The sequence below is a fragment of the Haemaphysalis longicornis genome, unplaced genomic scaffold (assembly GCF_048455015.1).
Source record: "Haemaphysalis longicornis isolate Haplotype H1 unplaced genomic scaffold, Haemaphysalis longicornis Haplotype H1 scaffold_12, whole genome shotgun sequence".
Taxonomy (NCBI): Eukaryota; Metazoa; Arthropoda; class Arachnida; order Ixodida; family Ixodidae; genus Haemaphysalis; species Haemaphysalis longicornis.
This window is the reverse complement of record NW_027526225.1, coordinates 37324624-37348546: the sequence shown is the minus strand read 5'-3', so window position 1 is coordinate 37348546 and position 23923 is coordinate 37324624.

Genomic DNA, 23923 nt, shown 5'->3' with positions numbered 1-23923 from the left:
GGTGTCGTGCCTCAGCTTCTCCCAATGGCCGAGGTTTTAGTTAGTCGATGCGGATCCCTGGCGGAGATAGTGACTCGTCATTCATTGATAGTGTAGTGCCGCTGAGCCTAAAATGGCGGATAATAGTTGTCTTCCTTGTCGATGGGCGAGGCAGAATGGCCTCCTGGCCTGAACGAAGCGGAACTGGGAACCAGTAAAGGGCAGTTGCCGGCTGAAGGCCAAGAGCACTGTTGCCGTCCATAGCAGCAGCACCTGCAGTGGGAACGGAAGGTGTGTCACCACGTTCATAGCGGTGTCGTGCCTCAGCTTCTCCCGATGGCCGAGGTTTTAGTTAGTCGATGCGGATCCCTGGCGGAGATAGTGACTCGTCATTCATTGATAGTGTAGTGCCGCTGAGCCTAAAATGGCGGATAATAGTTATCTTCCTTGTCGATGGGCGAGGCAGAATGGCCTGCTGGCCTGAACGAAGCGGAACCGGGCACCAGTAAAGGGCAGTTGCCGGCTGAAGGCCAAGAGCACTGTTGCCGTCCATAGCAGCAGCGACTGCAGTGGGAACGGAAGGTGTGTCACAACGTTCATAGCGGTGTCGTGCCTCAGCTTCTCCCGATGGCCGAGGTTTTTGTTAGTCGATGCGGATCCCTGGCGGAGATAGTGGCTCGTCATTCATTGATAGTGTAGTGCCGCTGAGCCTAAAATGGCGGATAATAGTTGTCTTCCTTGTCGATGGGCGAGGCAGAATGGCCTGCTGGCCTGAACGAAGCGGAACCGGGCACCAGTAAAGGGCAGTTGCCGGCTGAAGGCCAAGAGCACTGTTGCCGTCCATAGCAGCAGCACCTGCAGTGGGAACAGAAGGTGTGTCACCACGTTCATAGCGGTGTCGTGCCTCAGCTTCTCCCGATGGCCGAGGTTTTAGTTAGTCGATGCGGATCCCTGGCGGAGATAGTGGCTCGTCATTCATTGACAGTGTAGTGCCGCTGAGCCTAAAATGGCGGATAATAGTTGTCTGCCTTGTCGATGGGCGAGGCAGAATGGCCTGCTGGCCTGAACGGAGCGGAACCGGGCACCAGTAAAGGGCAGTTGCCGGCTGAAGGCCAAGAGCACTGTTGCCGTCCATAGCAGCAGCACCTGCAGTGGGAACAGAAGGTGTGTCACCACGTTCATAGCGGTGTCGTGCCTCAGCTTCTCCCGATGGCCGAGGTTTTAGTTAGTCGATGCGGATCCCTGGCGGAGATAGTGGCTCGTCATTCATTGATAGTGTAGTGCCGCTGAGCCTAAAATGGCGGATAATAGTTGTCTGCCTTGTCGATGGGCGAGGCAGAATGGCCTGCTGGCCTGAACGAAGCGGAACCGGGCACCAGTAAAGGGCAGTTGCCGGCTCAAGGCCAAGAGCACTGTTGCCGTCCATAGCAGCAGCACCTGCAGTAAGAACGGAAGGTGTGTCACCACGTTCATAGCGGTGTCGTGCCTCAGCTTCTCCCGATGGCCGAGGTTTTTGTTAGTCGATGCGGATCCCTGGCGGAGATAGTGGCTCGTCATTCATTGATGGTGTAGTGCCGCTGAGCCTAAAATGGCGGATAATAGTTGCCTTTCTTGTCGATGGGCGAGGCAGAATGGCCTGCTGGCCTGAACGAAGCGGAACCGGGCACCAGTAAAGGGCAGTTGCCGGCTGAAGGCCAAGAGCACTGTTGCCGTCCATAGCAGCAGCACCTGCAGTGGGAACAGAAGGTGTGTCACCACGTTCATAGCGGTGTCGTGCCTCAGCTTCTCCCGATGGCCGAGGTTTTTGTTAGTCGATGCGGATCCTTGGCGGAGATAGTGGCTCGTCATTCATTGATAGTGCAGTGCCGCTGAGCCTAAAATGGCGGATAATAGTTGTCTTCCTTGTCGATGGGCGAGGCAGAATTGCCTGCTGGCCTGAACGAAGCGGAACCTGGCACCAGTAAAGGGCAGTTGCCGGCTGAAGGCCAAGAGCACTGTTGCCGTCCATAGCAGCAGCACCTGCAGTGGGAACGGAAGGTGTGTCACCACGTCCTTAGCGGTGTCGTGCCTCAGCTTCTCCCGATGGCCGAGGTTTTAGTTAGTCGATGCGGATCCCTGGCGGAGATAGTGACTCGTCATTCATTGATAGTGTAGTGCCGCTGAGCCTAAAATGGCGGATAATAGTTGTCTTCCTTGTCGATGGGCGAGGCAGAATGGCCTGCTGGCCTGAACGAAGCGGAACCGGGCACCAGTAAAGGGCAGTTGCCGGCTGAAGGCCAAGAGCACTGTTGCCGTCCATAGCAGCAGCGTCTGCAGTGGGAACGGAAGGTGTGTCACCACGTTCATAGCGGTGTCGTGCCTCAGCTTCTTCCGATGGCCGAGGCTTTTGTTAGTCGATGCGGATCCCTGGCGGAGATAGTGGCTCGTCATTCATTGATAGTGTAGTGCCGCTGAGCCTAAAATGGCGGATAATAGTTGTCTTCCTTGTCGATGGGCGAGGCAGAATGGCCTGCTGGCCTGAACGAAGCGGAACCGGGCACCAGTAAAGGGCAGTTGCCGGCTGAAGGCCAAGAGCACTGTTGCCGTCCATAGCAGCAGCGTCTGCAGTGGGAACGGAAGGTGCGTCACCACGTTCATAGCGGTGTCGTGCCTCAGCTTCTCCCAATGGCCGAGGTTTTAGTTAGTCGATGCGGATCCCTGGCGGAGATAGTGACTCGTCATTCATTGATAGTGTAGTGCCGCTGAGCCTAAAATGGCGGATAATAGTTGTCTTCCTTGTCGATGGGCGAGGCAGAATGGCCTCCTGGCCTGAACGAAGCGGAACCGGGAACCAGTAAAGGGCAGTTGCCGGCTGAAGGCCAAGAGCACTGTTGCCGTCCATAGCAGCAGCACCTGCAGTGGGAACGGAAGGTGTGTCACCACGTTCATAGCGGTGTCGTGCCTCAGCTTCTCCCGATGGCCGAGGTTTTAGTTAGTCGATGCGGATCCCTGGCGGAGATAGTGACTCGTCATTCATTGATAGTGTAGTGCCGCTGAGCCTAAAATGGCGGATAATAGTTATCTTCCTTGTCGATGGGCGAGGCAGAATGGCCTGCTGGCCTGAACGAAGCGGAACCGGGCACCAGTAAAGGGCAGTTGCCGGCTGAAGGCCAAGAGCACTGTTGCCGTCCATAGCAGCAGCGACTGCAGTGGGAACGGAAGGTGTGTCACCACGTTCATAGCGGTGTCGTGCCTCAGCTTCTCCCGATGGCCGAGGTTTTAGTTAGTCGATGCGGATCCCTGGCGGAGATAGTGACTCGTCATTCATTGATAGTGTAGTGCCGCTGAGCCTAAAATGGCGGATAATAGTTGTCTTCCTTGTCGATGGGCGAGGCAGAATGGCCTGCTGGGCTGAACGAAGCGGAACCTGGCACCAGTAAAGGGCAGTTGCCGGCTGAAGGCCAAGAGCACTGTTGCCGTCCATAGCAGCAGCACCTGCAGTGGGAACAGAAGGTGTGTCACCACGTTCATAGCGGTGTCGTGCCTCAGCTTCTCCCGATGGCCGAGGTTTTTGTTAGTCGATGCGGATCCCTGGCGGGGATAGTGGCTCGTCATTTATTGATAGTGTAGTGCCGCTGAGCATAAAATGGCGGATAATAGTTGTCTTCCTTGTCGATGGGCGAGGCAGAATGGCCTGCTGGCCTGAACGGAGCGGAACCGGGCACCAGTAAAGGGCAGTTGCCGGCTGAAGGCCAAGAGCACTGTTGCCATCCATAGCAGCAGCACCTGCAGTGGGAACAGAAGGTGTGTCACCACGTTCATAGCGGTGTCGTGCCTCAGCTTCTCCCGATGGCCGAGGTTTTAGTTAGTCGATGCGGATCCCTGGCGGAGATAGTGGCTCGTCATTCATTGATAGTGTAGTGCCGCTGAGCCTAAAATGGCGGATAATAGTTGTCTTCCTTGTCGATGGGCGAGGCAGAATGGCCTGCTGGCCTGAACGAAGCGGAACCGGGAACCAGTAAAGGGCAGTTGCCGGCTCAAGGCCAAGAGCACTGTTGCCGTCCATAGCAGCAGCACCTGCAGTGGGAACGGAAGGTGTGTCACCACGTCCATAGCGGTGTCGTGCCTCAGCTTCTCCCGATGGCCGAGGTTTTAGTTAGTCGATGCGGATCCCTGGCGGAGATAGTGACTCGTCATTCATTGATAGTGTAGTGCCGCTGAGCCTAAAATGGCGGATAATAGTTGTCTTCCTTGTCGATGGGCGAGGCAGAATGGCCTGCTGGGCTGAACGAAGCGGAACCGGGCACCAGTAAAGGGCAGTTGCCGGCTGAAGGCCAAGAGCACTTTTGCCGTCCATAGCAGCAGCGACTGCAGTGGGAACGGAAGGTGTGTCACCACGTTCATAGCGGTGTCGTGCCTAAGCTTCTTCCGATGGCCGAGGTTTTTGTTAGTCGATGCGGATCCCTGGCGGAGATAGTGGCTCGTCATTCATTGATAGTGTAGTGCCGCTGAGCCTAAAATGGCGGATAATAGTTGTCTTCCTTGTCGATGGGCGAGGCAGAATGGCCTGCTGGCCTGAACGAAGCGGAACCGGGCACCAGTAAAGGGCAGTTGCCGGCTGAAGGCCAAGAGCACTGTTGCCGTCCATAGCAGCAGCACCTGCAGTGGGAACGGAAGGTGCGTCACCACGTTCATAGCGGTGTCGTGCCTCAGCTTCTCCCAATGGCCGAGGTTTTAGTTAGTCGATGCGGATCCCTGGCGGAGATAGTGACTCGTCATTCATTGATAGTGTAGTGCCGCTGAGCCTAAAATGGCGGATAATAGTTGTCTTCCTTGTCGATGGGCGAGGCAGAATGGCCTCCTGGCCTGAACGAAGCGAAACCGGGAACCAGTAAAGGGCAGTTGCCGGCTGAAGGCCAAGAGCACTGTTGCCGTCCATAGCAGCAGCACCTGCAGTGGGAACGGAAGGTGTGTCACCACGTTCATAGCGGTGTCGTGCCTCAGCTTCTCCCGATGGCCGAGGTTTTAGTTAGTCGATGCGGATCCCTGGCGGAGATAGTGACTCGTCATTCATTGATAGTGTAGTGCCGCTGAGCCTAAAATGGCGGATAATAGTTGTCTTCCTTGTCGATGGGCGAGGCAGAATGGCCTGCTGGCCTGAACGAAGCGGAACCGGGCACCAGTAAAGGGCAGTTGCCGGCTGAAGGCCAAGAGCACTGTTGCCGTCCATAGCAGCAGCGACTGCAGTGGGAACGGAAGGTGTGTCACAACGTTCATAGCGGTGTCGTGCCTCAGCTTCTCCCGATGGCCGAGGTTTTTGTTAGTCGATGCGGATCCCTGGCGGAGATAGTGGCTCGTCATTCATTGATAGTGTAGTGCCGCTGAGCCTGAAATGGCGGATAATAGTTGCCTTCCTTGTCGATGGGCGAGGCAGAATGGCCTGCTGGCCTGAACGAAGCGGAACCGGGCACCAGTAAAGGGCAGTTGCCGGCTGAAGGCCAAGAGCACTGTTGCCGTCCATAGCAGCAGCACCTGCAGTGGGAACAGAAGGTGTGTCACCACGTTCATAGCGGTGTCGTGCCTCAGCTTCTCCCGATGGACGAGGTTTTTGTTAGTCGATGCGGATCCCTGGCGGAGATAGTGGCTCGTCATTCATTGATAGTGTAGTGCCGCTGAGCCTAAAATGGCGGATAATAGTTGTCTTCCTTGTCGATGGGCGAGGCAGAATGGCCTGCTGGCCTGAACGAAGCGGAACCGGGCACCAGTAAAGGGCAGTTGCCGGCTGAAGGCCAAGAGCACTGTTGCCGTCCATAGCAGCAGCACCTGCAGTGGGAACAGAAGGTGTGTCACCACGTTCATAGCGGTGTCGTGCCTCAGCTTCTCCCGATGGCCGAGGTTTTAGTTAGTCGATGCGGATCCCTGGTGGAGATAGTGGCTCGTCATTCATTGATAGTGTAGTGCCGCTGAGCCTAAAATGGCTCATAATAGTTGTCTGCCTTGTCGATGGGCGAGGCAGAATGGCCTGCTGGCCTGAACGAAGCGGAACCGGGCACCAGTAAAGGGCAGTTGCCGGCTGAAGGCCAAGAGCACTGTTGCCGTCCATAGCAGCAGCACCTGCAGTAAGAACGGAAGGTGTGTCACCAAGTTCATAGCGGTGTCGTGCCTCAGCTTCTCCCGATGGCCGAGGTTTTTGTTAGTCGATGCGGATCCCTGGCGGAGATAGTGGCTCGTCATTCATTGATGGTGTAGTGCCTCTGAGCCTAAAATGGCGGATAATAGTTGCCTTTCTTGTCGATGGGCGAGGCAGAATGGCCTGCTGGCCTGAACGAAGCGGAACCGGGCACCAGTAAAGGGCAGTTGCCGGCTGAAGGCCAAGAGCACTGTTGCCGTCCATAGCAGCAGCACCTGCAGTGGGAACAGAAGGTGTGTCACCACGTTCATAGCGGTGTCGTGCCTCAGCTTCTCCCGATGGCCGAGGTTTTTGTTAGTCGATGCGGATCCCTGGCGGAGATAGTGGCTCGTCATTCATTGATAGTGCAGTGCCGCTGAGCCTAAAATGGCGGATAATAGTTGTCTTCCTTGTCGATGGGTGAGGCAGAATTGCCTGCTGGCCTGAACGAAGCGGAACCTGGCACCAGTAAAGGGCAGTTGCCGGCTGAAGGCCAAGAGCACTGTTGCCGTCCATAGCAGCAGCACCTGCAGTGGGAACGGAAGGTGTGTCACCACGTCCATAGCGGTGTCGTGCCTCAGCTTCTCCCGATGGCCGAGGTTTTAGTTAGTCGATGCGGATCCCTGGCGGAGATAGTGACTCGTCATTCATTGATAGTGTAGTGCCGCTGAGCCTAAAATGGCGGATAATAGTTGTCTTCCTTGTCGATGGGCGAGGCAGAATGGCCTGCTGGCCTGAACGAAGCGGAACCGGGCACCAGTAAAGGGCAGTTGCCGGCTGAAGGCCAAGAGCACTGTTGCCGTCCATAGCAGCAGCGACTGCAGTGGGAACGGAAGGTGTGTCACCACGTTCATAGCGGTGTCGTGCCTCAGCTTCTTCCGATGGCCGAGGCTTTTGTTAGTCGATGCGGATCCCTGGCGGAGATAGTGGCTCGTCATTCATTGATAGTGTAGTGCCGCTGAGCCTAAAATGGCGGATAATAGTTGTCTTCCTTGTCGATGGGCGAGGCAGAATGGCCTGCTGGCCTGAACGAAGCGGAACCGGGCACCAGTAAAGGCAGTTGCCGGCTGAAGGCCAAGAGCACTGTTGCCGTCCATAGCAGCAGCACCTGCAGTGGGAACGGAAGGTGCGTCACCACGTTCATAGCGGTGTCGTGCCTCAGCTTCTCCCAATGGCCGAGGTTTTAGTTAGTCGATGCGGATCCCTGGCGGAGATAGTGACTCGTCATTCATTGATAGTGTAGTGCCGCTGAGCCTAAAATGGCGGATAATAGTTGTCTTCCTTGTCGATGGGCGAGGCAGAATGGCCTCCTGGCCTGAACGAAGCGGAACCGGGAACCAGTAAAGGGCAGTTGCCGGATGAAGGCCAAGAGCACTGTTGCCGTCCATAGCAGCAGCACCTGCAGTGGGAACGGAAGGTGTGTCACCACGTTCATAGCGGTGTCGTGCCTCAGCTTCTCCCGATGGCCGAGGTTTTAGTTAGTCGATGCGGATCCCTGGCGGAGATAGTGACTCGTCATTCATTGATAGTGTAGTGCCGCTGAGCCTAAAATGGCGGATAATAGTTATCTTCCTTGTCGATGGGCGAGGCAGAATGGCCTGCTGGCCTGAACGAAGCGGAACCGGGCACCAGTAAAGGGCAGTTGCCGGCTGAAGGCCAAGAGCACTGTTGCCGTCCATAGCAGCAGCGACTGCAGTGGGAACGGAAGGTGTGTCACAACGTTCATAGCGGTGTCGTGCCTAAGCTTCTCCCGATGGCCGAGGTTTTTGTTAGTCGATGCGGATCCCTGGCGGAGATAGTGGCTCGTCATTCATTGATAGTGTAGTGCCGCTGAGCCTAAAATGGCGGATAATAGTTGTCTTCCTTGTCGATGGGCGAGGCAGAATGGCCTGCTGGCCTGAACGAAGCGGAACCGGGCACCAGTAAAGGGCAGTTGCCGGCTGAAGGCCAAGAGCACTGTTGCCGTCCATAGCAGCAGCACCTGCAGTGGGAACAGAAGGTGTGTCACCACGTTCATAGCGGTGTCGTGCCTCAGCTTCTCCCGATGGCCGACGTTTTAGTTAGTCGATGCGGATCCCTGGCGGAGATAGTGGCTCGTCATTCATTGATAGTGTAGTGCCGCTGAGCCTAAAATGGCGGATAATAGTTGTCTGCCTTGTCGATGGGCGAGGCAGAATGGCCTGCTGGCCTGAACGAAGCGGAACCGGGCACCAGTAAAGGGCAGTTGCCGGCTGAAGGCCAAGAGCACTGTTGCCGTCCATAGCAGCAGCACCTGCAGTAAGAACGGAAGGTGTGTCACCACGTTCATAGCGGTGTCGTGCCTCAGCTTCTCCCGATGGCCGAGGTTTTTGTTAGTCGATGCGGATCCCTGGCGGAGATAGTGGCTCGTCATTCATTGATGGTGTAGTGCCGCTGAGCCTAAAATGGCGGATAATAGTTGCCTTTCTTGTCGATGGGCGAGGCAGAATGGCCTGCTGGCCTGAACGAAGCGGAACCGGGCACCAGTAAAGGGCAGTTGCCGGCTGAAGGCCAAGAGCACTGTTGCCGTCCATAGCAGCAGCACCTGCAGTGGGAACAGAAGGTGTGTCACCACGTTCATAGCGGTGTCGTGCCTCAGCTTCTCCCGATGGCCGAGGTTTTTGTTAGTCGATGCGGATCCCTGGCGGAGATAGTGGCTCGTCATTCATTGATAGTGCAGTGCCGCTGAGCCTAAAATGGCGGATAATAGTTGTCTTCCTTGTCGATGGGCGAGGCAGAATTGCCTGCTGGCCTGAACGAAGCGGAACCTGGCACCAGTAAAGGGCAGTTGCCGGCTGAAGGCCAAGAGCACTGTTGCTGTCCATAGCAGCAGCATCTGCAGTGGGAACAGGTGTGTCACCACGTTCATAGCGGTGTCGTGCCTCAGCTTCTCCCGATGGCCGAGGTTTTTGTTAGTCGATGCGGATCCCTGGCGGGGATAGTGGCTCGTCATTTATTGATAGTGTAGTGCCGCTGAGCATAAAATGGCGGATAATAGTTGTCTTCCTTGTCGATGGGCGAGGCAGAATGGCCTGCTGGCCTGAACGGAGCGGAACCGGGCACCAGTAAAGGGCAGTTGCCGGCTGAAGGCCAAGAGCACTGTTGCCGTCCATAGCAGCAGCACCTGCAGTGGGAACAGAAGGTGTGTCACCACGTTCATAGCGGTGTCGTGCCTCAGCTTCTCCCGATGGCCGAGGTTTTAGTTAGTCGATGCGGATCCCTGGCGGAGATAGTGGCTCGTCATTCATTGATAGTGTAGTGCCGCTGAGCCTAAAATGGCGGATAATAGTTGTCTTCCTTGTCGATGGGCGAGGCAGAATGGCCTGCTGGCCTGAACGAAGCGGAACCGGGAACCAGTAAAGGGCAGTTGCCGGCTCAAGGCCAAGAGCACTGTTGCCGTCCATAGCAGCAGCACCTGCAGTGGGAACGGAAGGTGTGTCACCACGTCCATAGCGGTGTCGTGCCTCAGCTTCTCCCGATGGCCGAGGTTTTAGTTAGTCGATGCGGATCCCTGGCGGAGATAGTGACTCGTCATTCATTGATAGTGTAGTGCCGCTGAGCCTAAAATGGCGGATAATAGTTGTCTTCCTTGTCGATGGGCGAGGCAGAATGGCCTGCTGGGCTGAACGAAGCGGAACCGGGCACCAGTAAAGGGCAGTTGCCGGCTGAAGGCCAAGAGCACTTTTGCCGTCCATAGCAGCAGCGACTGCAGTGGGAACGGAAGGTGTGTCACCACGTTCATAGCGGTGTCGTGCCTCAGCTTCTTCCGATGGCCGAGGTTTTTGTTAGTCGATGCGGATCCCTGGCGGAGATAGTGGCTCGTCATTCATTGATAGTGTAGTGCCGCTGAGCCTAAAATGGCGGATAATAGTTGTCTTCCTTGTCGATGGGCGAGGCAGAATGGCCTGCTGGCCTGAACGAAGCGGAACCGGGCACCAGTAAAGGGCAGTTGCCGGCTGAAGGCCAAGAGCACTGTTGCCGTCCATAGCAGCAGCACCTGCAGTGGGAACGGAAGGTGCGTCACCACGTTCATAGCGGTGTCGTGCCTCAGCTTCTCCCAATGGCCGAGGTTTTAGTTAGTCGATGCGGATCCCTGGCGGAGATAGTGACTCGTCATTCATTGATAGTGTAGTGCCGCTGAGCCTAAAATGGCGGATAATAGTTGTCTTCCTTGTCGATGGGCGAGGCAGAATGGCCTCCTGGCCTGAACGAAGCGGAACCGGGAACCAGTAAAGGGCAGTTGCCGGCTGAAGGCCAAGAGCACTGTTGCCGTCCATAGCAGCAGCACCTGCAGTGGGAACGGAAGGTGTGTCACCACGTTCATAGCGGTGTCGTGCCTCAGCTTCTCCCGATGGCCGAGGTTTTAGTTAGTCGATGCGGATCCCTGGCGGAGATAGTGACTCGTCATTCGTTGATAGTGTAGTGCCGCTGAGCCTAAAATGGCGGATAATAGTTGTCTTCCTTGTCGATGGGCGAGGCAGAATGGCCTGCTGGCCTGAACGAAGCGGAACCGGGCACCAGTAAAGGGCAGTTGCCGGCTGAAGGCCAAGAGCACTGTTGCCGTCCATAGCAGCAGCGACTGCAGTGGGAACGGAAGGTGTGTCACAACGTTCATAGCGGTGTCGTGCCTCAGCTTCTCCCGATGGCCGAGGTTTTTGTTAGTCGATGCGGATCCCTGGCGGAGATAGTGGCTCGTCATTCATTGATAGTGTAGTGCCGCTGAGCCTGAAATGGCGGATAATAGTTGCCTTCCTTGTCGATGGGCGAGGCAGAATGGCCTGCTGGCCTGAACGAAGCGGAACCGGGCACCAGTAAAGGGCAGTTGCCGGCTGAAGGCCAAGAGCACTGTTGCCGTCCATAGCAGCAGCACCTGCAGTGGGAACAGAAGGTGTGTCACCACGTTCATAGCGGTGTCGTGCCTCAGCTTCTCCCGATGGCCGAGGTTTTAGTTAGTCGACGCGGATCCCTGGCGGAGATAGTGGCTCGTCATTCATTGATAGTGTAGTGCCGCTGAGCCTAAAATGGCGGATAATAGTTGTCTGCCTTGTCGATGGGCGAGGCAGAATGGCCTGCTGGCCTGAACGAAGCGGAACCGGGCACCAGTAAAGGGCAGTTGCCGGCTGAAGGCCAAGAGCACTGTTGCCGTCCATAGCAGCAGCACCTGCAGTAAGAACGGAAGGTGTGTCACCACGTTCATAGCGGTGTCGTGCCTCAGCTTCTCCCGATGGCCGAGGTTTTTGTTAGTCGATGCGGATCCCTGGCGGAGATAGTGGCTCGTCATTCATTGATGGTGTAGTGCCGCTGAGCCTAAAATGGCGGATAATAGTTGCCTTTCTTGTCGATGGGCGAGGCAGAATGGCCTGCTGGCCTGAACGAAGCGGAACCGGGCACCAGTAAAGGGCAGTTGCCGGCTGAAGGCCAAGAGCACTGTTGCCGTCCATAGCAGCAGCACCTGCAGTGGGAACAGAAGGTGTGTCACCACGTTCATAGCGGTGTCGTGCCTCAGCTTCTCCCGATGGCCGAGGTTTTTGTTAGTCGATGCGGATCCCTGGCGGAGATAGTGGCTCGTCATTCATTGATAGTGCAGTGCCGCTGAGCCTAAAATGGCGGATAATAGTTGTCTTCCTTGTCGATGGGCGAGGCAGAATTGCCTGCTGGCCTGAACGAAGCGGAACCTGGCACCAGTAAAGGGCAGTTGCCGGCTGAAGGCCAAGAGCACTGTTGCCGTCCATAGCAGCAGCACCTGCAGTGGGAACAGAAGGTGTGTCACCACGTTCATAGCGGTGTCGTGCCTCAGCTTCTCCCGATGGCCGAGGTTTTTGTTAGTCGATGCGGATCCCTGGCGGAGATAGTGGCTCGTCATTCATTGATAGTGTAGTGCCGCTGAGCATAAAATGGCGGATAATAGTTGTCTTCCTTGTCGATGGGCGAGGCAGAATGGCCTGCTGGCCTGAACGGAGCGGAACCGGGCACCAGTAAAGGGCAGTTGCCGGCTGAAGGCCAAGAGCACTGTTGCCGTCCATAGCAGCAGCACCTGCAGTGGGAACAGAAGGTGTGTCACCACGTTCATAGCGGTGTCGTGCCTCAGCTTCTCCCGATGGCCGAGGTTTTAGTTAGTCGATGCGGATCCCTGGCGGAAATAGTGGCTCGTCATTCATTGATAGTGTAGTGCCGCTGAGCCTAAAATGGCGGATAATAGTTGTCTTCCTTGTCGATGGGCGAGGCAGAATGGCCTGCTGGCCTGAACGAAGCGGAACCGGGCACCAGTAAAGGGCAGTTGCCGGCTGAAGGCCAAGAGCACTGTTGCCGTCCATAGCAGCAGCACCTGCAGTGGGAACGGAAGGTGTGTCACCACGTTCATAGCGGTGTCGTGCCTCAGCTTCTCCCAATGGCCGAGGTTTTAGTTAGTCGATGCGGATCCCTGGCGGAGATAGTGACTCGTCATTCATTGATAGTGTAGTGCCGCTGAGCCTAAAATGGCGGATAATAGTTGTCTTCCTTGTCGATGGGCGAGGCAGAATGGCCTCCTGGCCTGAACGAAGCGGAACCGGGAACCAGTAAAGGGCAGTTGCCGGCTGAAGGCCAAGAGCACTGTTGCCGTCCATAGCAGCAGCACCTGCAGTGGGAACGGAAGGTGTGTCACCACGTTCATAGCGGTGTCGTGCCTCAGCTTCTCCCGATGGCCGAGGTTTTAGTTAGTCGATGCGGATCCCTGGCGGAGATAGTGACTCGTCATTCATTGATAGTGTAGTGCCGCTGAGCCTAAAATGGCGGATAATAGTTGTCTTCCTTGTCGATGGGCGAGGCAGAATGGCCTGCTGGCCTGAACGAAGCGGAACCGGGCACCAGTAAAGGGCAGTTGCCGGCTGAAGGCCAAGAGCACTGTTGCCGTCCATAGCAGCAGCGACTGCAGTGGGAACGGAAGGTGTGTCACCACGTTCATTGCGGTGTCGTGCCTCAGCTTCTCCCGATGGCCGAGGTTTTTGTTAGTCGATGCGGATCCCTGGCGGAGATAGTCGCTCGTAATTCATTGATAGTGTAGTGCCGCTGAGCATAAAATGGCGGATAATAGTTGTCTTCCTTGTCGATGGGCGAGGCAGAATGGCCTGCTGGCCTGAACGGAGCGGAACCGGGCACCAGTAAAGGGCAGTTGCCGGCTGAAGGCCAAGAGCACTGTTGCCGTCCATAGCAGCAGCACCTGCAGTGGGAACAGAAGGTGTGTCACCACGTTCATAGCGGTGTCGTGCCTCAGCTTCTCCCGATGGCCGAGGTTTTAGTTAGTCGATGCGGATCCCTGGCGGAGATAGTGGCTCGTCATTCATTGATAGTGTAGTGCCGCTGAGCCTAAAATGGCGGATAATAGTTGTCTTCCTTGTCGATGGGCGAGGCAGAATGGCCTGCTGGCCTGAACGAAGCGGAACCGGGCACCAGTAAAGGGCAGTTGCCGGCTGAAGGCCAAGAGCACTGTTGCCGTCCATAGCAGCAGCACCTGCAGTGGGAACGGAAGGTGTGTCACCACGTTCATAGCGGTGTCGTGCCTCAGCTTCTCCCAATGGCCGAGGTTTTAGTTAGTCGATGCGGATCCCTGGCGGAGATAGTGACTCGTCATTCATTGATAGTGTAGTGCCGCTGAGCCTAAAATGGCGGATAATAGTTGTCTTCCTTGTCGATGGGCGAGGCAGAATGGCCTCCTGGCCTGAACGAAGCGGAACCGGGAACCAGTAAAGGGCAGTTGCCGGCTGAAGGCCAAGAGCACTGTTGCCGTCCATAGCAGCAGCACCTGCAGTGGGAACGGAAGGTGTGTCACCACGTTCATAGCGGTGTCGTGCCTCAGCTTCTCCCGATGGCCGAGGTTTTAGTTAGTCGATGCGGATCCCTGGCGGAGATAGTGACTCGTCATTCATTGATAGTGTAGTGCCGCTGAGCCTAAAATGGCGGATAATAGTTGTCTTCCTTGTCGATGGGCGAGGCAGAATGGCCTGCTGGCCTGAACGAAGCGGAACCGGGCACCAGTAAAGGGCAGTTGCCGGCTGAAGGCCAAGAGCACTGTTGCCGTCCATAGCAGCAGCGACTGCAGTGGGAACGGAAGGTGTGTCACCACGTTCATTGCGGTGTCGTGCCTCAGCTTCTCCCGATGGCCGAGGTTTTTGTTAGTCGATGCGGATCCCTGGCGGAGATAGTCGCTCGTAATTCATTGATAGTGTAGTGCCGCTGAGCCTAAAATGGCGGATAATAGTTGTCTTCCTTGTCGATGGGCGAGGCAGAATGGCCTGCTGGCCTGAACGAAGCGGAACCGGGCACCAGTAAAGGGCAGTTGCCGGCTGAAGGCCAAGAGCACTGTTGCCGTCCATAGCAGCAGCACCTGCAGTGGGAACGGAAGGTGTGTCACCACGTTTATAGCGGTGTCGTGCCTCAGCTTCTCCCGATGGCCGAGGTTTTAGTTAGTCGATGCGGATCCCTGGCGGAGATAGTGGCTCGTCATTCATTGATAGTGTAGTGCCGCTGAGCCTAAAATGGTGGATAATAGTTGTCTTCGTTGTCGAAGGGCGAGGCAGAATGGCCTGCTGGCCTGAACGAAGCGGAACCGGGCACCAGTAAAGGACAGTTGCCGGCTGAAGGCCAAGAGCACTGTTGCCGTCCATAGCAGCAGCACCTGCAGTGGGAACAGAAGGTGTGTCACCACGTTCATAGCGGTGTCGTGCCTCAGCTTCTCCTGAATGCCGAGGTTTTAGTTAGTCGATGCGGATCCCTGGCGGAGATAGTGGCTCGTCATTCATTGATAGTGTAGTGCCGCTGAGCCTAAAATGGCGGATAATAGTTGTCTTCCTTGTCGATGGGCGAGGCAGAATGGCCTGCTGGCCTGAACGAAGCGGAACCTGGCACCAGTAAAGGGCAGTTGCCGGCTGAAGCCCAAGAGCACTGTTGCCGTCCATAGCAGCAGCACCTGCAGTGGGAACGGAAGGTGTGTCACCACGTTCATAGCGGTGTCGTGCCTCAGCTTCTCCCGATGGTCGAGGTTTTAGTTAGTCGATGCGGATCCCTGGCGGAGATAGTGGCTCGTCATTCATTGATAGTGTAGTGCCGCTGAGCCTAAAATGGCGGATAATAGTTGTCTTCCTTGTCGATGGGCGAGGCAGAATGGCCTGCTGGCCTGAACGAAGCGGAACCGGGCACCAGTAAAGGGCAGTTTCCGGCTGAAGGCCAAGGGCACTGTTGCCGTCCATAGCAGCAGCACCTGCAGTGGGAACGGAAGGTGTGTCACCACGTTCATAGCGGTGTCGTGCCTCAGCTTCTCCCGATGGCCGAGGTTTTTGTTAGTCGATGCGGATCCCTGGCGGAGATATTGGCTCGTCATTCATTGATAGTGTAGTGCCGCTGAGCATAAAATGGCGGATAATAGTTGTCTTCCTTGTCGATGGGCGAGGCAGAATGGCCTGCTGGCCTGAACGGAGCGGAACCGGGCACCAGTAAAGGGCAGTTGCCGGCTGAAGGCCAAGAGCACTGTTGCCGTCCATAGCAGCAGCACCTGCAGTGGGAACAGAAGGTGTGTCACCACGTTCATAGCGGTGTCGTGCCTCAGCTTCTCCCGATGGCCGAGGTTTTAGTTAGTCGATGCGGATCCCTGGCGGAGATAGTGGCTCGTCATTCATTGATAGTGTAGTGCCGCTGAGCCTAAAATGGCGGATAATAGTTGTCTTCCTTGTCGATGGGCGAGGCAGAATGGCCTGCTGGCCTGAACGAAGCGGAACCGGGCACCAGTAAAGGGCAGTTGCCGGCTGAAGGCCAAGAGCACTGTTGCCGTCCATAGCAGCAGCACCTGCAGTGGGAACGGAAGGTGTGTCACCACGTTCATAGCGGTGTCGTGCCTCAGCTTCTCCCGATGGCCGAGGTTTTAGTTAGTCGATGCGGATCCCTGGCGGAGATAGTGACTCGTCATTCATTGATAGTGTAGTGCCGCTGAGCCTAAAATGGCGGATAATAGTTGTCTTCCTTGTCGATGGGCGAGGCAGAATGGCCTGCTGGCCTGAACGAAGCGGAACCGGGCACCAGTAAAGGGCACTTGCCGGCTGAAGGCCAAGAGCACTGTTGCCGTCCATAGCAGCAGCGACTGCAGTGGGAACGGAAGGTGTGTCACCACGTTCATAGCGGTGTCGTGCCTCAGCTTCTCCCGATGGCCGAGGTTTTTGTTAGTCGATGCGGATCCCTGGCGGAGATAGTGGCTCGTCATTCATTGATAGTGTAGTGCCGCTGAGTCTAAAATGGCGGATAATAGTTGTCTTCCTTGTCGATGGGCGAGGCAGAATGGCCTGCTGGCCTGAACGAAGCGGAACCGGGCACCAGTAAAGGGCAGTTGCCGGCTGAAGGCCAAGAGCACTGTTGCCGTCCATAGCAGCAGCGACTGCAGTGGGAACGGAAGGTGTGTCACCACGTTCATAGCGGTGTCGTGCCTCAGCTTCTCCCGATGGCCGAGGTTTTAGTTATTCGATGCGGATCACTGGCGCAGATAGTGGCTCGTCATTCATTGATAGTGTAGTGCCGCTGAGCCTAAAATGGCGGATAATAGTTGTCTTCCTTGTCGATGGGCGAGGCAGAATGGCCTCCTGGCCTGAACGAAGCGGAACCGGGAACCAGTAAAGGGCAGTTGCCGGCTGAAGGCCAAGAGCACTGTTGCCGTCCATAGCAGCAGCACCTGCAGTGGGAACGGAAGGTGTGTCACCACGTTCATAGCGGTGTCGTGCCTCAGCTTCTCCCGATGGCCGAGGTTTTAGTTAGTCGATGCGGATCCCTGGCGGAGATAGTGACTCGTCATTCATTGATAGTGTAGTGCCGCTGAGCCTAAAATGGCGGATAATAGTTGTCTTCCTTGTCGATGGGCGAGGCAGAATGGCCTGCTGGCCTGAACGAAGCGGAACCGGGCACCAGTAAAGGGCAGTTGCCGGCTGAAGGCCAAGAGCACTGTTGCCGTCCATAGCAGCAGCGACTGCAGTGGGAACGGAAGGTGTGTCACCACGTTCATAGCGGTGTCGTGCCTCAGCTTCTCCCGATGGCCGAGGTTTTTGTTAGTCGATGCGGATCCCTGGCGTAGATAGTGGCTCGTCATTCATTGATAGTGTAGTGCCGCTGAGTCTAAAATGGCGGATAATAGTTGTCTTCCTTGTCGATGGGCGAGGCAGAATGGCCTGCTGGCCTGAACGAAGCGGAACCGGGCACCAGTAAAGGGCAGTTGCCGGCTGAAGGCCAAGAGCACTGTTGCCGTCCATAGCAGCAGCACCTGCAGTGGGAACGGAAGGTGTGTCACCACTATTATAGCGGTGTCGTGCCTCAGCTTCTCCCGATGGCCGAGGTTTTAGTTAGTCGATGCGGATCCCTGGCGGAGATAGTGGCTCGTCATTCATTGATAGTGTAGTGCCGCTGAGCCTAAAATGGTGGATAATAGTTGTCTTCGTTGTCGAAGGGCGAGGCAGAATGGCCTGCTGGCCTGAACGAAGCGGAACCGGGCACCAGTAAAGGACAGTTGCCGGCTGAAGGCCAAGAGCACTGTTGCCGTCCATAGCAGCAGCACCTGCAGTGGGAACAGAAGGTGTGTCACCACGTTCATAGCGGTGTCGTGCCTCAGCTTCTCCTGATGGCCGAGGTTTTAGTTAGTCGATGCGGATCCCTGGCGGAGATAGTGGCTCGTCATTCATTGATAGTGTAGTGCCGCTGAGCCTAAAATGGCGGATAATAGTTGTCTTCCTTGTCGATGGGCGAGGCAGAATGGCCTGCTGGCCTGAACGAAGCGGAACCGGGCACCAGTAAAGGGCAGTTGCCGGCTGAAGGCCAAGAGCACTGTTGCCGTCCATAGCATTAGCACCTGCAGTGGGAACGGAAGGTGTGTCACCACGTTCATAGCGGTGTCGTGCCTCAGATTCTCCCGATGGCCGAGGTTTTAGTTAGTCGATGCGGATCCCTGGCGGAGATAGTGGCTCGTCATTCATTGATAGTGTAGTGCCGCTGAGCCTAAAATGGCGGATAATAGTTGTCTTCCTTGTCGATGGGCGCGGCAGAATGGCCTGCTGGCCTGAACGAAGCGGAACCGGGCACCAGTAAAGGGCAGTTGCCGGCTGAAGGCCAAGAGCACTGTTGCCGTCCATAGCAGCAGCACCTGCAGTGGGAACGGAAGGTGTGTCACCACGTTCATAGCGGTGTCGTGCCTCAGCTTCTCCCGATGGCCGAGGTTTTAGTTAGTCGATGCGGATCACTGGCGGAGATAGTGGCTCGTCATTCATTGATAGTGTAGTGCCGCTGAGCCTAAAATGTCGGATAATAGTTGTCTTCCTTGTCGATGGGCGAGGCAGAATGGCCTGCTGGCCTGAACGAAGCGGAACCGGGCACCAGTAAAGGGCAGTTTCCGGCTGAAGGCCAAGAGCACTGTTGCCGTCCATAGCAGCAGCACATGCAGTGGGAACGGAAGGTGTGTCACCACGTTCATAGCGGTGTCGTGCCTCAGCTTCTCCCGATGGCCGAGGTTTTAGTTAGTCGATGCGGATCCCTGGCGGAGATAGTGGCTCGTCATTCATTGATAGTGTAGTGCCGCTGAGCCTAAAATGGCGGATAATAGTTGTCTTCCTTGTCGATGGGCGAGGCAGAATGGCCTCCTGGCCTGAACGAAGCGGAACCGGGAACCAGTAAAGGGCAGTTGCCGGCTCAAGGCCAAGAGCACTGTTGCCGTCCATAGCAGCAGCACCTGCAGTGGGAACGGAAGGTGTGTCACCACGTCCATAGCGGTGTCGTGCCTCAGCTTCTCCCGATGGCCGAGGTTTTAGCTAGTCGATGCGGATCCCTGGCGGAGATAGTGACTCGTCATTCATTGATAGTGTAGTGCCGCTGAGCCTAAAATGGCGGATAATAGTTTTCTTCCTTGTCGATGGGCGAGGCAGAATGGCCTGCTGGCCTGAACGAAGCTGAACCGGGCACCAGTAAAGGGCAGTTGCCGGCTGAAGGCCAAGAGCACTGTTGCCGTCCATAGCAGCAGCGACTGCAGTGGGAACGGAAGGTGTGTCACCACGTTCATAGCGGTGTCGTGCCTCAGCTTCTTCCGATGGCCGAGGTTTTTGTTAGTCGATGCGGATCCCTGGCGGAGATAGTGGCTCGTCATTCATTGATAGTGTAGTGCCGCTGAGCCTAAAATGGCGGATAATAGTTGTCTTCCTTGTCGATGGGCGAGGCAGAATGGCCTGCTGGCCTGAACGAAGCGGAACCGGGCACCAGTAAAGGGCAGTTTCCGGCTGAAGGCCAAGAGCACTGTTGCCGTCCATAGCAGCAGCACCTGCAGTGGGAACGGAAGGTGTGTCACCACGTTCATAGCGGTGTCGTGCCTCAGCTTCTCCCGATGGCCGAGGTTTTAGTTAGTCGATGCGGATCCCTGGCGGAGATAGTGGCTCGTCATTCATTGATAGTGTAGTGCCGCTGAGCCTAAAATGGCGGATAATAGTTGTCTTCCTTGTCGATGGGCGAGGCAGAATGGCCTCCTGACCTGAACGAAGCGGAACCGGGAACCAGTAAAGGGCAGTTGCCGGCTCAAGGCCAAGAGCACTGTTGCCGTCCATAGCAGCAGCACCTGCAGTGGGAACGGAAGGTGTGTCACCACGTCCATAGCGGTGTCGTGCCTCAGCTTCTCCCGATGGCCGAGGTTTTAGTTAGTCGATGCGGATCCCTGGCGGAGATAGTGACTCGTCATTCATTGATAGTGTAGTGCCGCTGAGCCTAAAATGGCGGATAATAGTTGTCTTCCTTGTCGATGGGCGAGGCAGAATGGCCTGCTGGCCTGAACGAAACGGAACCGGGCACCAGTAAAGGGCAGTTGCCGGCTGAAGGCCAAGAGCACTGTTGCCGTCCATAGCAGCAGCGACTGCAGTGGGAACGGAAGGTGTGTCACCACGTTCATAGCGGTGTCGTGACTCAGCTTCTTCCGATGGCCGAGGTTTTTGTTAGTCGATGCGGATCCCTGGCGGAGATAGTGGCTCGTCATTCATTGATAGTGTAGTGCCGCTGAGCCTAAAATGGCGGATAATAGTTGTCTTCCTTGTCGATGGGCGAGGCAGAATGGCCTGCTGGCCTGAACGAAGCGGAACCGGGCACCAGTAAAGGGCAGTTGCCGGCTGAAGGCCAAGAGCACTGTTGCCGTCCATAGCAGCAGCACCTGCAGTGGGAACGGAAGGTGCGTCACCACGTTCATAGCGGTGTCGTGCCTCAGCTTCTCCCAATGGCCGAGGTTTTAGTTAGTCGATGCGGATCCCTGGCGGAGATAGTGACTCGTCATTCATTGATAGTGTAGTGCCGCTGAGCCTAAAATGGCGGATAATAGTTGTCTTCCTTGTCGATGGGCGAGGCAGAATGGCCTCCTGGCCTGAACGAAGCGGAACCGGGAACCAGTAAAGGGCAGTTGCCGGCTGAAGGCCAAGAGCACTGTTGCCGTCCATAGCAGCAGCACCTGCAGTGGGAACGGAAGGTGTGTCACCACGTTCATAGCGGTGTCGTGCCTCAGCTTCTCCCGATGGCCGAGGTTTTAGTTAGTCGATGCGGATCCCTGGCGGAGATAGTGACTCGTCATTCATTGATAGTGTAGTGCCGCTGAGCCTAAAATGGCGGATAATAGTTGTCTTCCTTGTCGATGGGCGAGGCAGAATGGCCTGCTGGCCTGAACGAAGCGGAACCGGGCACCAGTAAAGGGCAGTTGCCGGCTGAAGGCCAAGAGCACTGTTGCCGTCCATAGCAGCAGCGACTGCAGTGGGAACGGAAGGTGTGTCACAACGTTCATAGCGGTGTCGTGGCTCAGCTTCTCCCGATGGCCGAGGTTTTTGTTAGTCGATGCGGATCCCTGGCGGAGATAGTGGCTCGTCATTCATTGATAGTGTAGTGCCGCTGAGCCTAAAATGGCGGATAATAGTTGTCTTCCTTGTCGATGGGCGAGGCAGAATGGCCTGCTGGCCTGAACGAAGCGGAACCGGGCACCAGTAAAGGGCAGTTGCCGGCTGAAGGCCAAGAGCACTGTTGCTGTCCATAGCAGCAGCACCTGCAGTGGGAACGGAAGGTGTGTCACCACGTTTATAGCGGTGTCGTGCCTCAGCTTCTCCCGATGGCCGAGGTTTTAGTTAGTCGATGCGGATCCCTGGCGGATATAGTGGCTCGTCATTCATTGATAGTGTAGTGCCGCTGAGCCTAAAATGGTGGATAATAGTTGTCTTCGTTGTCGAAGGGCGAGGCAGAATGGCCTGCTGGCCTGAACGAAGCGGAACCGGGCACCAGTAAAGGGCAGTTGCCGGCTGAAGGCAAAGAGCACTGTTGCCGTCCATAGCAGCAGCACCTGCAGTGGGAACGGAAGGTGTGTCACCACGTTCATAGCGGTGTCGTGCCTCAGCTTCTCCCGATGGCCGAGGTTTTAGTTAGTCGATGCGGATCCCTGGCGGAGATAGTGACTCGTCATTCATTGATAGTGTAGTGCCGCTGAGCCTAAAATGGCGGATAATAGTTGTCTTCCTTGTCGATGGGCGAGGCAGAATGGCCTGCTGGCCTGAACGAAGCGGAACCGGGCACCAGTAAAGGGCAGTTGCCGGCTGAAGGCCAAGAGCACTGTTGCCGTCCATAGCAGCAGCACCTGCAGTGGGAACGGAAGGTGTGTCACCACGTTCATAGCGGTGTCGTGCCTCAGCTTCTCCCGATGGCCGAGGTTTTAGTTAGTCGATGCGGATCCCTGGCGGAGATAGTGGCTCGTCATTCATTGATAGTGTAGTGCCGCTGAGCCTAAAATGGCGGATAATAGTTGTCTTCCTTGTCGATGGGCGAGGCAGAATGGCCTGCTGGCCTGAACGAAGCGGAAGCGGGCACCAGTAAAGGGCAGTTGCCTGCTGAAGGCCAAGAGCACTGTTGCCGTCCATAGCAGCAGCACCTGCAGTGGGAACGGAAGGTGTGTCACCACGTTTATAGCGGTGTCGTGCCTCAGCTTCTCCCGATGGCCGAGGTTTTAGTTAGTCGATGCGGATCCCTGGCGGAGATAGTGGCTCGTCATTCATTGATAGTGTAGTGCCGCTGAGCCTAAAATGGCAGATAATAGTTGTCTTCCTTGTCGATGGGCGAGGCAGAATGGCCTGCTGGCCTGAACGAAGCGGAACCGGGCACCAGTAAAGGGCAGTTGCCGGCTGAAGGCCAAGAGCACTGTTGCCGTCCATAGCAGCAGCACCTGCAGTGGGAACGGAAGGTGTGTCACCAGGTTCATAGCGGTGTCGTGCCTCAGCTTCTCCCGATGGCCGAGGTTTTAGTTAGTCGATGCGGATCCCTGGCGGAGATAGTGGCTAGTCATTCATTGATAGTGTAGTGCCGCTGAGCCTAAAATGGCGGATAATAGTTGTTTTCCTTGTCGATGGGCGAGGCAGAATGGCCTGCTGGCCTGAACGAAGCGGAACCGGGCACCAGTAAAGGGCAGTTGCCGGCTGAAGGCCAAGAGCACTGTTGCCGTCCATAGCAGCAGCACCTGCAGTGGGAACGGAAGGTGTGTCACCACGTTCATAGCGGTGTCGTGCCTCAGCTTCTCCCGATGGCCGAGGTTTTTGTTAGTCGATGCGGATCCCTGGCGGAGATAGTGGCTCGTCATTCATTGATAGTGTAGTGCCGCTGAGCCTAAAATGGCGGATAATAGTTGTCTTCCTTGTCGATGGGCGAGGCAGAATGGCCTGCTGGCCTGAACGAAGCGGAACCGGGCACCAGTAAAGGGCAGTTGCCGGATGAAGGCCAAGAGCACTGTTGCCGTCCATAGCAGCAGCGACTGCAGTGGGAATGGAAGGTGTGTCACCACGTTGATAGCGGTGTCGTGCCTCAGCTTCTCCCGATGGCCGAGGTTTTTGTTAGTCGATGCGGATCCCTGGCAGAGATAGTGGCTCGTCATTCATTGATAGTGTAGTGCCGCTGAGCCTAAAATAGCGGATAAAAGTTGCCTTCGCTGTCGATGGGCGAGGCAGAATGGCTTGCTGGCCTGAACGAAGCGGAACCGGGCACCAGTAAAGGGCAGTTGCCGGCTGAAGGCAAAGAGCACTGTTGCCGTCCATAGCAGCAGCATCTGCAGTGGGAACGGAAGGTGTGTCACCAGGTTCATAGTGGTGTCGTGCCTCAGCTTCTCCCGATGGCCGAGGTTTTAGATAGTCGATGCGGATCCCTGGCGGAGATAGTGGCTCGTCATTCATTGATAGTGTAGTGCCGCTGAGCCTAAAATGGCGGATAATAGTTGTCTTCCTTGTCGATGGGCGAGGCAGAATGGCCTGCTGGCCTGAACGAAGCGGAACCGGGCACCAGTAAAGGGCAGTTGCCGGCTGAAGGCCAAGAGCACTGTTGCCGTCCATAGCAGCAGCACCTGCAGTGGGAACGGAAGGTGTGTCACCACGTTCATAGCGGTGTCGTGCCTCAGCTTCTCCCGATGGCCGAGGTTTTAGTTAGTCGATGCGGATCCCTGGCGGAGATAGTGGCTCGTCATTCATTGATAGTGTAGTGCCGCTGAGCCTAAAATGGCGGATAATAGTTGTCTTCCTTGTCGATGGGCGAGGCAGAATGGCCTGCTGGCCTGAACGAAGCGGAAGCGGGCACCAGTAAAGGGCAGTTGCCTGCTGAAGGCCAAGAGCACTGTTGCCGTCCATAGCAGCAGCACCTGCAGTGGGAACGGAAGGTGTGTCACCACGTTTATAGCGGTGTCGTGCCTCAGCTTCTCCCGATGGCCGAGGTTTTAGTTAGTCGATGCGGATCCCTGGCGGA